The sequence below is a fragment of the Elaeis guineensis genome, chromosome 8 (assembly GCF_000442705.2).
Source record: "Elaeis guineensis isolate ETL-2024a chromosome 8, EG11, whole genome shotgun sequence".
Lineage (NCBI taxonomy): Eukaryota > Viridiplantae > Streptophyta > Magnoliopsida > Arecales > Arecaceae > Elaeis > Elaeis guineensis.
Window position 1 is genome coordinate 134,596,747 of NC_026000.2, and position 12,433 is coordinate 134,609,179.

The following is a 12,433-nucleotide window of genomic DNA, read 5'->3' on the forward strand; positions in this document are numbered from 1 at the left end:
AGCAGAGGGAGCTTGTTACCGAACAAGCCCTCTATGACGCTAGCCTGAGCTTGGTCCCCCGTCTAGGTATCGCCCGATCCATCAGTTGTCTTTTTATTTGGCATTCGTTCTCGTGCCTATATTAATGTTTCTGTCGGTGTCGCAGGGACACCACCGAGGATGAGGCCGACCGACGCTGAAATCTGACAATATGCGATGAGGAAAAGGCCGGCGTCGGGGGCCGGACCTTCACGACCGCCGAAGAAACCCTCCACAGCGGCGCCGACCGTCGCGGCGTCGGCGACCGATCAGTCGGAGCCGGTGATCGCACTCTCGGCTCCGACGGTGCAACCGGAGGAGCGGCCGATGGAGGAAGCGGCTGAAGGAACGTCGGCGGCTTCACCGACGGGAGTGGCGTCGGATGCCGTTCGGGAACCCGAACGCTATCCGACGGCGTCTGCAGCTGCAACGGGGGGTGCTGCGTCAAACTCGAGCATCCCCTCCTTACCGGATCCACTAACTGGGGTGGCCGATCGGGGGAAAGCCCCGATGGACCCCGCTGACGACACAAGGTCGGGGAGTCGCACTGCGCCGCCTGGCGCTCAGTTCCCCGAAGGAGCGTCGGCACTGGCCGACCACAACCTGGCCAGGAGGCTGTGCCAGGGGATCCTCCTCCCAGCCGACGTGGAGGTGCTGAGGTCTCGGCAAGTGACCGAGATGCTATCTTCGTTCTACCCGACCATGGTCGGGGTAAGTTCTACTTCGCCTCCTTTTTCTTTAGTGTTTTCATTACTTCGTCTTCCTGACGTAGTGCCCGCGTCCGCAGCTGATCTATACCATGTCCGAACTTGAAGCCGGGTACCGAAGGTTCGAAAACATCCGGGCGGCTTGGAAGGACAGGGCGGCGGCCGCCGAAGCCGATCGGGCGATGCTGGTCGAACACCTGAAGCAGTCGACCGATCAGGAGGTGAAGTTGGTGGACGAGGTCTCTCGTCTCGGGTCTGAGCTCAAGTCGGCCCGAAAAGAAGCAAAGTGCAAGGGTCGGACTGCGCACCGTCTGCGGTGCGAGCGGGACGGCGTTGCCGTCGAGCTCGAGGTCGAACGCGAGCAGCTCCGGGTCAGCCTGGGAATCTCGCCAAGGCTGAGGAGGACTTGTCGATTGCCCAGGCCGATGCCGACATAGCGAAAGCAGAGGCAGAGTCGGCGAAAGACTCTCTCGATCGGGCAGAGGCGGAGGCGAGGTCGGCGAAGGAGTCGGCGAGTCGGGCGGTGGACGACTTCCGTGGCTCCGACCGGTACCGAGAGGAGCTACTGGAGTCCGGCTTCGCGTCGTACTGGGTGGGGTACGAGGATGGTCGAGACGCAGTCCAAGCCTTGTACCCGAAGCTGGACCTCAGCGGCATCATCCCACCGGGGGTCGAGGACCAAGCCACGGAAGAGATGGCCGACCCGTCGTCGGGAGGCGTCGCCATGGCGGGAGAGGCCGTCCCGGAACAGATTGCCGAAGGAGAGACGGCCCTGACTTCTGGCCAGGCCCCGACCCGTGATCCGGCGCCGACCGCCAGTCCAGCGCCGATCGACGATCCTGTTTCGGCCGTCGACCCAGTGCCGATCGCGGTGGATACACCGGTCATCCCCGAACTTCCGTCAGTCGAGGAGATTGACTCCGAAGGATGATCGTGGCCTCGTCCTCTTTTATCGTTTTTGTTTTTCTTAGCACTCTTGTAACCGGGCTTCGGCCCGATTTTGTAACCGAATGAACTTAAGAACTTTCTAGTTTCTCTTTCGACTTCCTTTTCCTGCCTGCTGGGATGTGCTTGTAATCGCGGGGCATAAGGTCGGAGGGAGCAGCCTTGGCGTGCCGCATTAGGACACCCAATCGTCACCCCGAGTCGTTAGTTGAGATAGTCGGCGGTTCAGTGTGTGGTAAGCAAGACGAACCCCGACCACTGATCGCCCGTTTCAGGACCTAGACCAAACATCAGTCGTTAGGCCGCAAACCGAATGCCAGAGTCGAACGCACATCGTCCTGGCATGGGTCGAGGGTCGACCGACTTTAAGGCACGAGCGCGCTGAGTCGGCCGCACTGGCGGAGTCGAAGGTCGTTCGTGGGGAGAAAGTCGACCGACTTTTGGGCGCATCTCGATGACCCGAATGTCATCCGATGTGATCGGTCAGACTGCGTCTGCTACATTGTCGCACGCAGTCGACGCGTCTGGTCGGAAAGGCGATGGTAAGTCGAGTTCCCTCATCCAGACTTTGGTCGGGCGCTTGTGTAGCGCCGTGTGATAAATGGTGGTAAGCCGAATACCCTTCGACCGGTCTCGACCCGGTCGGTAAGTCGCGAACGCAGCGTTGGTTGCGTTGGCGCTTTTGCCTTTTCCGACCGGAGCAGGGTCGGCAAGTCGGCTGATCGTTCTGCCCGAACGTTCTAGCCGAAAGTTGTAGGAGTGTAACTCCCATTTTCGCAAGTGCGTCGGTTCTTTAAACATTCGACGAAACGCCGGCAGCCAGTCCGACGGCCCGAAGTAGAACGTAAAGTTCGTGTTGGGACGTCGAGCGCCGAACCCCAGTCGAAGGGTCGAAATTCCAGACTCCGAAGTTTAAACTGAGTTCGTATTCCGAATGGGGGAAGGTACAGATTTCACTTATGGTACAACCTCAGATTGTCGGCGTTCCAAGTTCGGGGGATGGTTTTCCCTCCAGGGTTTCCAGTCGGTAAGCTCTCGGTCCGTAGGCATCGGCCACCTTGTAGGGTCCCTCCCAGTTTGGGGACAATTTTCCCTGATCCGAGGGTTTCGAGACCTCCGCCCTTCTCAAGACCAGGTCTCCAGGTCGAAAGAGCTTTGGCTTTACCCTGGCGTTGTAATATCGGGCCACCTTTTGTCGGTAAGAAGCCATACCAAGTTGGGCCTCGCGGCGGAGCTCGGGCAAGAGGTCCAAGTCGGCCCTCCGACACTCGGAGTTCTCCGGCTCACGGTATTGCTCGACCCTAGTTGATGGCAACCCGATCTCCAGCGGGATCATGGCTTCCGTTCCATAGGCCAAGCTGAAAGGTGATTCTTCGGTCGGGATACGGAGTGTCATCCGGTATGCCCACAGGACGGAGTTCAGCTCTTCGACCCAGAGGCCCTTGGCTTCATTCAGTCGGATTTTGAGCCCGTGCAATATGGTCCGGTTGGTCACCTCAACCTCACCGTTGGACTGTGGATGCCCGACCGAGGTTAGTCGGTGTGTGATGTGAAATCTCGCATAGAAGTCTCTGAAGTCCTGGTTGTCGAACTGCCGCCCATTGTCAGTAATGATGGTGTTTGGCAGTCCGAACCGAAAGATGATGGACTTCTGTACGAAGTCTTCCATCTTCCGCCCAGTGATTTGTGCCAAGGGTTCGGCTTCCACCCATTTCGTGAAGTAGTCGATCGCGACGACGATGAATTTTCGTTGTCCGAATGCTGGGGGAAAAAGTCCGAGTATGTCGATTCCCCACTGGGCGAAGGGCCACGGGGCGATGACCGGAGCAAGCTGGCTGGCGGGTCGGTGCTGTATGTTGGCATACTTCTGGCATGGTTTGCACCTCCGAACCAATTCAGCAGCATCCTTCTTCATGGTGGGCCAGTAGTAGCCCTGTCGCAGGACTTTGTAAGCCAGGGACTTGCCCCCCAAGTGATCGCCACAGATTCCTTCATGTACTTCTCTGAGGGCATAGTCCGCGTCGGTCGGCCCCAGGCACTTCAGCAAGGGAAGAGAGAATGACCTTTTATACAGTCCGTCGTCGATCATTACGTACTGGGAAGCCGCCCACCGGAGTCGTTTGGCCTCCGCAGGGTCTTCGGGGGTAGATCCGTCGGTCAGGTACTGAGCGATCGGATCCATCCAGCTCGGCTCCGCCACTAATTGCAGTACTTCCCCGACCTCGTCGACGCTCGGCCGTTCAAGATTTCCACGAACGTCCGGCCCAAGGCGCAGTAGTCGGACGTCGCGAGCCTGGAGAGCGCGTCGGCCCGAGCATTTTCCGTTCTGGGGATGTGGGAGATCTCGAAGTATTCGAAGGGCGCCACGAGATCTTTTACTTTTTGGCGGTATTTGACCAGGGTCGGATCTCGTGCTTCGAACTCGCCTTTGATCTGCCCAACGACCAGTTGGGAGTCGGAGAAGACTTTGAGTCGGTCAACCCCGAGCTCCAATGCTAATTTCAAACCCGCGACGAGCGCCTCATACTCGGCCTGATTGTTGGAGGCCTTGAAGTCGAATCGGAGGGCGTGCTCAGTAACCACCCCCTCCGAGTTGGCGAGTAGGAAACCGGCCCCGCTCCCCTGAGCATTGGAAGCTCCGTCGATGTGCAACACCCAAGTCGAGTCGGGGTCACAGTCACGGGTCCCGACCTCCGCCGGGCTTCCCTCCCCCGATGGTAGGTCGGTCATCGGGCATTCGACGATGAAATCGGCCAGAACCTGAGCTTTGAGGGCAGGTCGTGGCCGATATTGGATGTCGAATTCGCTCAGTCTCACGGCCCATTTCGCCAGCCTTCCTGATGTGTCGGGGTGGCGCAAGATGGCTCTCAGGGGCTGGTCGGTGAGGACCACGATGGCGTGTGCCTGAAAGTACGGACGGAGTCGCTGTGCCGAAATGACTAGGGCGAAAATCATTTTTTTTGCTTTCGAGTACCGAGTCTCGGCTTCGTGGAGTACCTTGCTGACATAATATATCGGTTGGTGGACCCGATTCTCGTTCTCTCGGACGAGCACCGAACTAACTGCCTCTAGGGAAGTGCCAGGTAAAGGTACAGGACCTCCCCGACCTCCGATCTCATGAGGAGCGGCAAGAGGCCAGGTACCTCTTCAGTTCCTCGAAGGCTTGCCGGCACTCGTCCGGCCAGGAGAACTGCTTGGCTTGTCGCAAGGTTTTGAAGAACGGGAGGCATCTCTCAACCGACCGAGAAATGAATCGGCTGAGCGCGATGATCCTTCCGTTGAGTTGCTGCACCTCCTTCTTGGTGTCCGGGTGCCGTATGTCGATGATGGCCCTGATCTTCTCGAGGTTAGCCTCGATTCCCCATTGTGAGATGAGGAATCCTAGGAACTTCCCCGAGGTCACCCCGAAGGCGCACTTGGTCGGGTTCAGCTTCATCCGGTGTCGTCGTAGAGTGCGGAAGGTTTCTTCAAGATCCCGGACATGATCTGGAATTTGCGCACTCTTTACCAGCATGTCGTCGACGTACACTTCCATGTTGCGCCCGATCTGATCTTTAAAGACCTTGTTGACCAGTCGTTGGTAGGTGGCGCCAGCATTTTTCAGTCCGAACGGTATTACTTTGTAGCAGTAGAGGCCCTTGGCGGTCACAAAGGCGGTGTGTTCCTCGTCCTCGGGCGCCATCCGGATCTGGTTGTACCCTACGAAGGCGTCCATGAAGCTGAGCAGTCGGTAGCCGAATGTTGCATCCACCAGCTGATCGATCTTCGGAAGTGGAAAGCTGTCCTTTGGACAGGCTCGATTCAAGTCGATGTAGTCGATGCAGATTCTCCATTTTCCGTTGGCTTTTCTCACCATCACCACGTTGGCGAGCCAATCGGGATAAGTGGTCTCCCTGATGAAGCCTGCCTCGAGTAGCTTATCCACCTCCTCGTCGATGGCCTTCTATCTTTCTGGAGCGAAAGATCTTTTCTTCTGCCTTATCGGCCTCGCGATGGGTCAATATTGAGTCGATGGGTCATCGTCTCTGGGAGAATTCCCGGCATATCCGCCGCCGACCAAGCGAATACGTCGGTATTTGCCTTTAGCAGCTCTGCCAAATGTTGCCGCTCGGGGTCGGGTAATTGAGACCCGACCCACACCTTTTGGTCAGGATTCCCCGCTATCGTGATGGGAACGAGCTGTTCGGCCGGCTCGCCCCACTCTTCTTCCTCCCGTTGGTCCAGCTTATCGGCCGTCAGGGGTCTTTCGACTCGTCGCTTTGAGCGAAGATCTGAAAGCATCGACGGGCGAGGTGTTGATCTCCGCGCATCTCCCCGATGCCGTTTTTGGTCGGAAACCGAACCAGGAGATGATACGTCGAAACTATCGCCTTAAGGGCGTTCAGTCCGGGTCTTCCGAGTATGGCGTTGTAGGCGGAGGGCACCCGAACGACCGCGAAAGTCAGGAGGACCGTGCTTTGTCGTGGTTCGGCTCCAGCTGTCACTGGCAGGGTGACCTCTCCTTCCACTGCGACAGCGTCTCCAGCGAAACCTATTAGGGGCGTAGGGACTCTCTGGAGTCGGTCAGCCGACAGTCGCATCCGTGAGAAAGTCGAGTAAAACAGAACGTTCGTTGAACTTTCATTATCTACAAAAATTTTTTTACATCATAATTGGCTATTGTCGTCGAGACAACAACAGCATCATCATGGAGATTTGGATGCCCCGAACATCTTCTTCTGTAAAGGTAATCGCATCATCCGGGCGTAGCCTCTTCGCCGGTCCCCTCCAGCGGACGTCCTCGGGCCCAGCCGTTTGGAGATCATGTTGATGACTCTGGCCGTAGGTCGATTATCAGTCGCTTCTTGGGTCGGCTGGGATCGTCGGTCGGCAACTGATCGAGCTGGCGGGTTCCTCCGAAATTTACCGAGATACCCCCGACGGATGAGGGCTTCGATCTCATCCTTAAGCTGGATACATTGCTCGGTATTGTAGCCGTGGCCCCGATGGAATCGGCAGTATTTTCGTCGGTCGAGGCCCTTTGCCTTCAAAGGCGGAGGCCGTCGCAGGTACTCTTCCCCTTCGATCTCCATCAAAATCTGCGCACGAGGAGCAGAAAGGAGAGTGTAGAATCGTACCTGGGGCGTGTCGCCTCGGGCTCCGACGTCGGGGCGACCTCTTGTCCCGTCGTGGCGGCGACACCCGACCGTCGGTCGGGGCCCGCCAGGCACAGCGGGTCCCGACCCTTTCTCCGTTTCTCCTTCGGCCTTTAGGCTCGGCCAGGCGTCGGTCGGAAGCTCCCTCGTCCGCGCGCATGTACTTGTACGTGCGCTCCAGCAACTCAGCGTACGTCCGGGGGAGGATTTTGTCCAGGGAGTAGGTAAATCGGGACGCCTCAGCCCCGTTTCATGGCCGAGATGGCCATGTCCTCTTGAGGTCCCGAACCTAAGCGTGGCCGCGTTGAACCGCCCACGAAGTATCGGAGCATCTCATTTTCTCCTTGTTTAAGGGAGAAAAGGCTGTCCGATTTCGGGCGGCCTTCGGCTGGTGCTGAAGTGGGCCGCGAAGGAGTGCTCGAGCTGCCCGAAGGAGTGGATACTTCCGATCGAAGATCGGAGTACCAGGCCCTGGCAGCTTTGCGTAGCGTGGCGGGGAAGCCAACGCAAAGGAGAGCGTCGGTTGCCCCTTGGATCGTCATGAGAGCTTTGTAGCTCTCCAGGTGGTCGATGGGGTCGGTGGAGCCGTCGTAAGGCTCCACGTGCGGCATCTTGAACCGACTGGGGATCGGTTCGTCAAGGACAAGTCGGGAGAGAGGTTGGGCGGTCTGGAAGTCAACGTCGTTCGAGGACTTCTGCCCGTCCACCTGCAACTGGGCAAGCCGACGGTCGATCTCGTCGAACCTGCGTTCGTAGTCGTCGATCCGTCGGTGCTGGGAGACCCCAGGAGTAGAGTCTCCGAAGAGTCCGAGAGAGAGGCGGACGGCGTTCGCGGCCGCTTCTCCTTCCTCGCTCGTTCTAGCTGGGAGGGAGAAAGCCGTCGGGGCCGATGGGCGTCGCACCGCGGCTGCCCCTCCTCCCTCCGTGGGAGCGCTGTGGCAGGTGCTCCTGCGGAGGCGACGGAGATCGATGCGGGCGTCGGGCTGCTCCTGGAGGGCATCGGACGTGCCGCGGTTGCCCGCGGTGATGGCGGCAGCTGGACCGGCTGTTGCTGAAGGCTCTTGACCGCGTCCGTCAGCACGGTCATCTGCCGCACGATCGCCGCGATCTGCGCCTCCTGGTCACCGCGGGTGCGGTGAGCTGGGTTCCGCCCGGAGGGTGGAGGAGAGGCTTCTTCCCGCGGGAAGAGCGCCTCGCCGACCCGGTGACCCTCGATCGCTGAGCTCTCGTCTTTGTCATCTCGAATTTCGTGGGGATAGCGTACCGTAACGTCCTGTGCACGTTTTCACCCCTACCTGGCGTGCCAATCTGTTGCGGCCAATCCCCTCGTCGCCTGGTCGCGGGAACGAGCGCCTGCAAAAAGAAATCCACACTGACGGAGGCAGCTCCGGCGGGGACCCTCCAACGGTCAAGTCAGGGAGGAGACTGGGCAACAGTGAAATGAAGACAGAGAGCTCAATTGAGAGAGAGAAAGAAAGGAGCAAGCCTGAGAGTTTTCGAAGGACCCCTAGCACTGTTGCCTTCCCCGATATATATAGTGGAGCACGGTATGGCGCCGTCATTAATGGCGCGGACAATTGGAGAATTGTCAATTCACTGTAGAATGTCAGAGTCGCCGTAAAGGTGTCAAATCGCCATGGGGCCGTCAAATCACTAGGGTTGACAAAGCCATAGGCGGGATAATGCCGCTAGGCGGTAGCGCCGCATGCCGTTGTCAGGGCTGACAGTCTCTGGCAGTAGTACGGCGATTGGAGAAGTCGACCGACCTTAGGTCGGTGGCCAGCTGAGGGGCGTCGGTGAAGATTCGGACCCTCCGACGGTCAGTCGGGCACGTCGCGGGGGTCGGACACCGGACCCCCGGTGTAGTCGGTCGGGAGGGCGGAAAGGTCTGCCCGACCGACATACTCTCGGCCGGTCCGTCGGTCGGTCAGCCGATCGATCGATCGGTCGGTCGGTCGGTCGGTATATCCCAACAGTTGCCCCTCCCCACTCCTGAGCCTGATGTCGCATTAGCCCGCGTCTCCACGCAGGCGGGACGTTGGGCGAAAGGAGTGGACTCCTCGCTGCGTCCCGGACCAGATTTGCCGACTTCACCGACGGATGGTTCGGGCAGGTCGATGTCAGGTGTCCCGTTGTTCGATGATGGGACATCAAACAATCTGGTGTCAAGCGATCGGGTGTCGGGCGATTCGGTGTCAGGTGCTCGTTCCCGGTGACCTGGCGATAATGAAATTGGCCGCAACAGCTGTAGAGCCTGAGATTGCCATCGTAGTCCAGAGTCAGCCTTCTTAAGATTCCAGGAGCCACGTTGGAAGCATTGAATGCTAACTTGTCGCTCGAAACGAACTTTCCCATCTCATCCAATACTGCATATCTGCTGCTGTTGTAGATCGTCCTGCCACTTTGAAAATCAGGATTGGGCCAGTAGATGCTAGAAATCTCAGGTCCATCGTATATGAGCCTGAGGACGTTGTCGTTGTCGAAATACAAGCCATAGTAGCCTGAAGAGAGTGATCCTGGAGCGGCCGCAGATACTACTCGAATGGTTTTAGTAATCGGTTGCTTGGGAAGAAGAGTGTCCGTAGGAGAATCGAAGCTTTGCCATAGAATTTTACCGCTGGGGTCCTGCACGACAAGATTACCGGTGTCCAATAGCAGCACTCGATCGGCTAGCGTCGAGCTTGTGTTGGTGCTCCACACAATCGTGCCATCGGCGTCAGCTAGAACCATGCCTCCATCCTTCCAGAAGCTAATTTTTGATCCATGACCATTTACCGGACGATCCCAGTTTTGCAGTCCATGCGACGGTCTTGTTGGCTGAGTTGGAGAACCAGATCGAGAAGGAGGCATTAGTGCCGACGTTATAGAAGCCGCATGTGAAAGACCTGCTTGGGGAGACGAGGATATCCGAGTATTTCTCTACGGAGAGAGAAGACCCTCTTGAAAGAGAGCTCCGTGCTGCTCGCGATGCAGAGGGAGCGAGCAAGAAGAGGAGGAGGAGGAGGAAAAGAGGGATGAGGATGTTTGTAAGAGGAGATGGATTCTTCATGATCTTCTGGTGAATGGTACGAGAAGAGAATCTCTTCCCTTGAGCTGTTAGTTAAATAGGAGGAGGGAGAAGAGCACCAGAATGAGTTTCATTTTAAAAATTCTAAGAACATTTCAACTCTACCGCCTCTAAAACTCTGTAGCTTGTTCCTTTGAAAGCTAATTTTGTCCATTGGAACCCGTCTCTCTCTCTTTCTCTCTCTCTCGGTTCAAACAGTGAAACTATCCCCAATTTCTTTTATTTTGCTGAACGCAAGTGGAGGAAGGAAGAACTTCCCCAAATTTATTAATAAAGAATGTAGATTTAACAAATTGATGCTAATCTAGTCGTTCCTCGCCATAGCTAGCTAAAGAAAGCGCCAGCGCCGGGCGCGCCTGCGTTTAGGTAAGGTCTACATGAATGTATGGCAGTCTTCTTCTTGAGATGGTCTGGGACGGTGAGCCATTCAAATTCCACACAGCGTCCATGCCGTCGTCTTCCGTCTAAATCCACGCGTGAAATGAACCGCTGACCCTTGACGCCAGGGAACCGAAAATTGACCTAGAAAAACCAGTCAAAGATGAATCGACTCTGCGACAACCCACCCATATCGCGGAAGTTCCCCTCCGTGTCATTCCGATGACAGCGGCATAGCGAGGTCAGCAAGCATGACAAGTTTATCATGTGGTGCAATATTTTGGAACGCATGTAGCAACAAAGGATCGGTTTGCTTCACAGCAAAATCCCTTGTGAATTGCACAATACGAAGGATTTGTACTGCAGTTGAAGTGGCTGCTTTATCTTGTGGGGGTAAATCCTTGGCTCACAATCGATGAAGTTCAGCCAACTAAGATCCGTTAATTAAGTTTAGCCAACTAAATTGAGCCGATTATATTCCATCGACTAAAATCCGTCAGCTAAATTCAGCCGACTAAAATCAACATGCAACTGACAATCTTGAATAATATTCGACCGACGATTTTCTCGATATTTTATCGACTATCTTGATTCTGAAAAAATAGAAGTCGAGCAATAGTTATTCCGTGCAGATATTAACTACCCGCGATCGTGGGGTCGTGGAATGCAAGAATCATCCACTAATAATCCATTATTCAATTTTAATGATAGTTAATGAGATAACACCTAGTAAATGCAATAACTCCCATATTCTGAGTTCTAAGAGGTAGAAGTTACACAGTAACGATATTCTCTACCCTATTTAAAAAAATGTAAGCGATGGGACCTAAAAAATTATTTTTGAACTTAACTCTTTGCTCTCATGCTTTGGTTCTTTCTGTTGTTCTCTATCTCCGACTGATTTAAGCATCAAAGAGTCCCCCACCGGATAACTTCCGACAAGCGGACTTGATTTTGCAGGTTTTCTGCCATCCAACAACTAAGCGCAACACAGCTCACGGCCGACCATTTCATCGGAGATTTGCAGCAACAGTTTAGTGCACCAGATAAGGAGAAAAAATCCCTCAGAAAAAAGAATCATGGCCAAAACGAGAGCTTGGAATGCATCCACAAGCTCCACTCGATGCTCTTCATGTCGTCGTGGAGAACCTCCTATACAATACGCGGAGCCTAGTGCTTCATAATTAGTAGTCATAGCAGACCAATAGCAGTTCACCACCCTACTGCAGCATGACAAGATTTTGATAAAGGCTGTCCATAGTCTGCAGCAAACTGTAGAAAAGTGACCATAACAACAACAACCTCTGGAGGAACCGACATCATATATCGCACTTTTCAGGCATAGCCGGCAAGCTCCCTAGTAACCTCTTTCACCGCAACACCAACCACCTAGTACTCACATCATGCCATTCCCGAGGAGCAATGATCTCCTCCTCGATAAAATTTGAGGAAAAAAAAGTGATGTCGCTCTCTCTCAAGCTCATTCGGAGAAGAGTCCACTCCAAAATATTTCCGACATCATGATGAGTCCTGACGATAATTGGACAACTACGATAGAAAATTTAGATAGTATTGAAATTCTTCTGACTTAAAATGTCGACAATCTACGCATATATTATCAATAAGTCTTCGTAACAAATCATATTATACAAATACTTTGTATTCTATTATATTATTTCCATAGGTTGTCAGCAATGAATATAGACTAATGAAAAATCAACTATTTGATAATTGATCGAATAATAGAACCTATAGGATTACACATAAAAGAAATCTTAACTGATTGGATCGTTGAATCGTGATTTCAAATCGTAAATCGTAAGTGATCTTAATTATCAATTTAATTGATGACTGGATTTAAATGTAAAAATTACATTGAGGACTTACTAAGAGTTAGTAAGTTGTAGAAGAACTAAATTACAATTGTTGCATATTATTTGATTTGATCAAATATTAGGATTAGATCCTAAACAATTAAATCATATTTAATTTGATTAGTTTTAGTTTGAGTTTGACTCAAATTAAGTTTCATTAATCTAATGAAATTAGATCTAATGGACACTTGACCCAAACCTATTTAGATTAGGTTTGATCTAATATTTTTCCATGCTTGATTTGAATTAGGTCTTAGTTAATTTAAATCAGATTTAATTTGATTAAGATCTGATTTTTATTGGATTTTA

General features: G+C 54.0%; 1 pseudogene; it reads right to left on the reverse strand.

Moving 5' to 3' along the window:
- Window positions 1-1,861: 1,861 nt before the first annotated feature.
- Window positions 1,862-9,952, reverse strand: LOC140851242 (putative receptor protein kinase ZmPK1; annotated as a pseudogene).
- Between the last annotated feature and the right edge of the window lie 2,481 nt (window positions 9,953-12,433).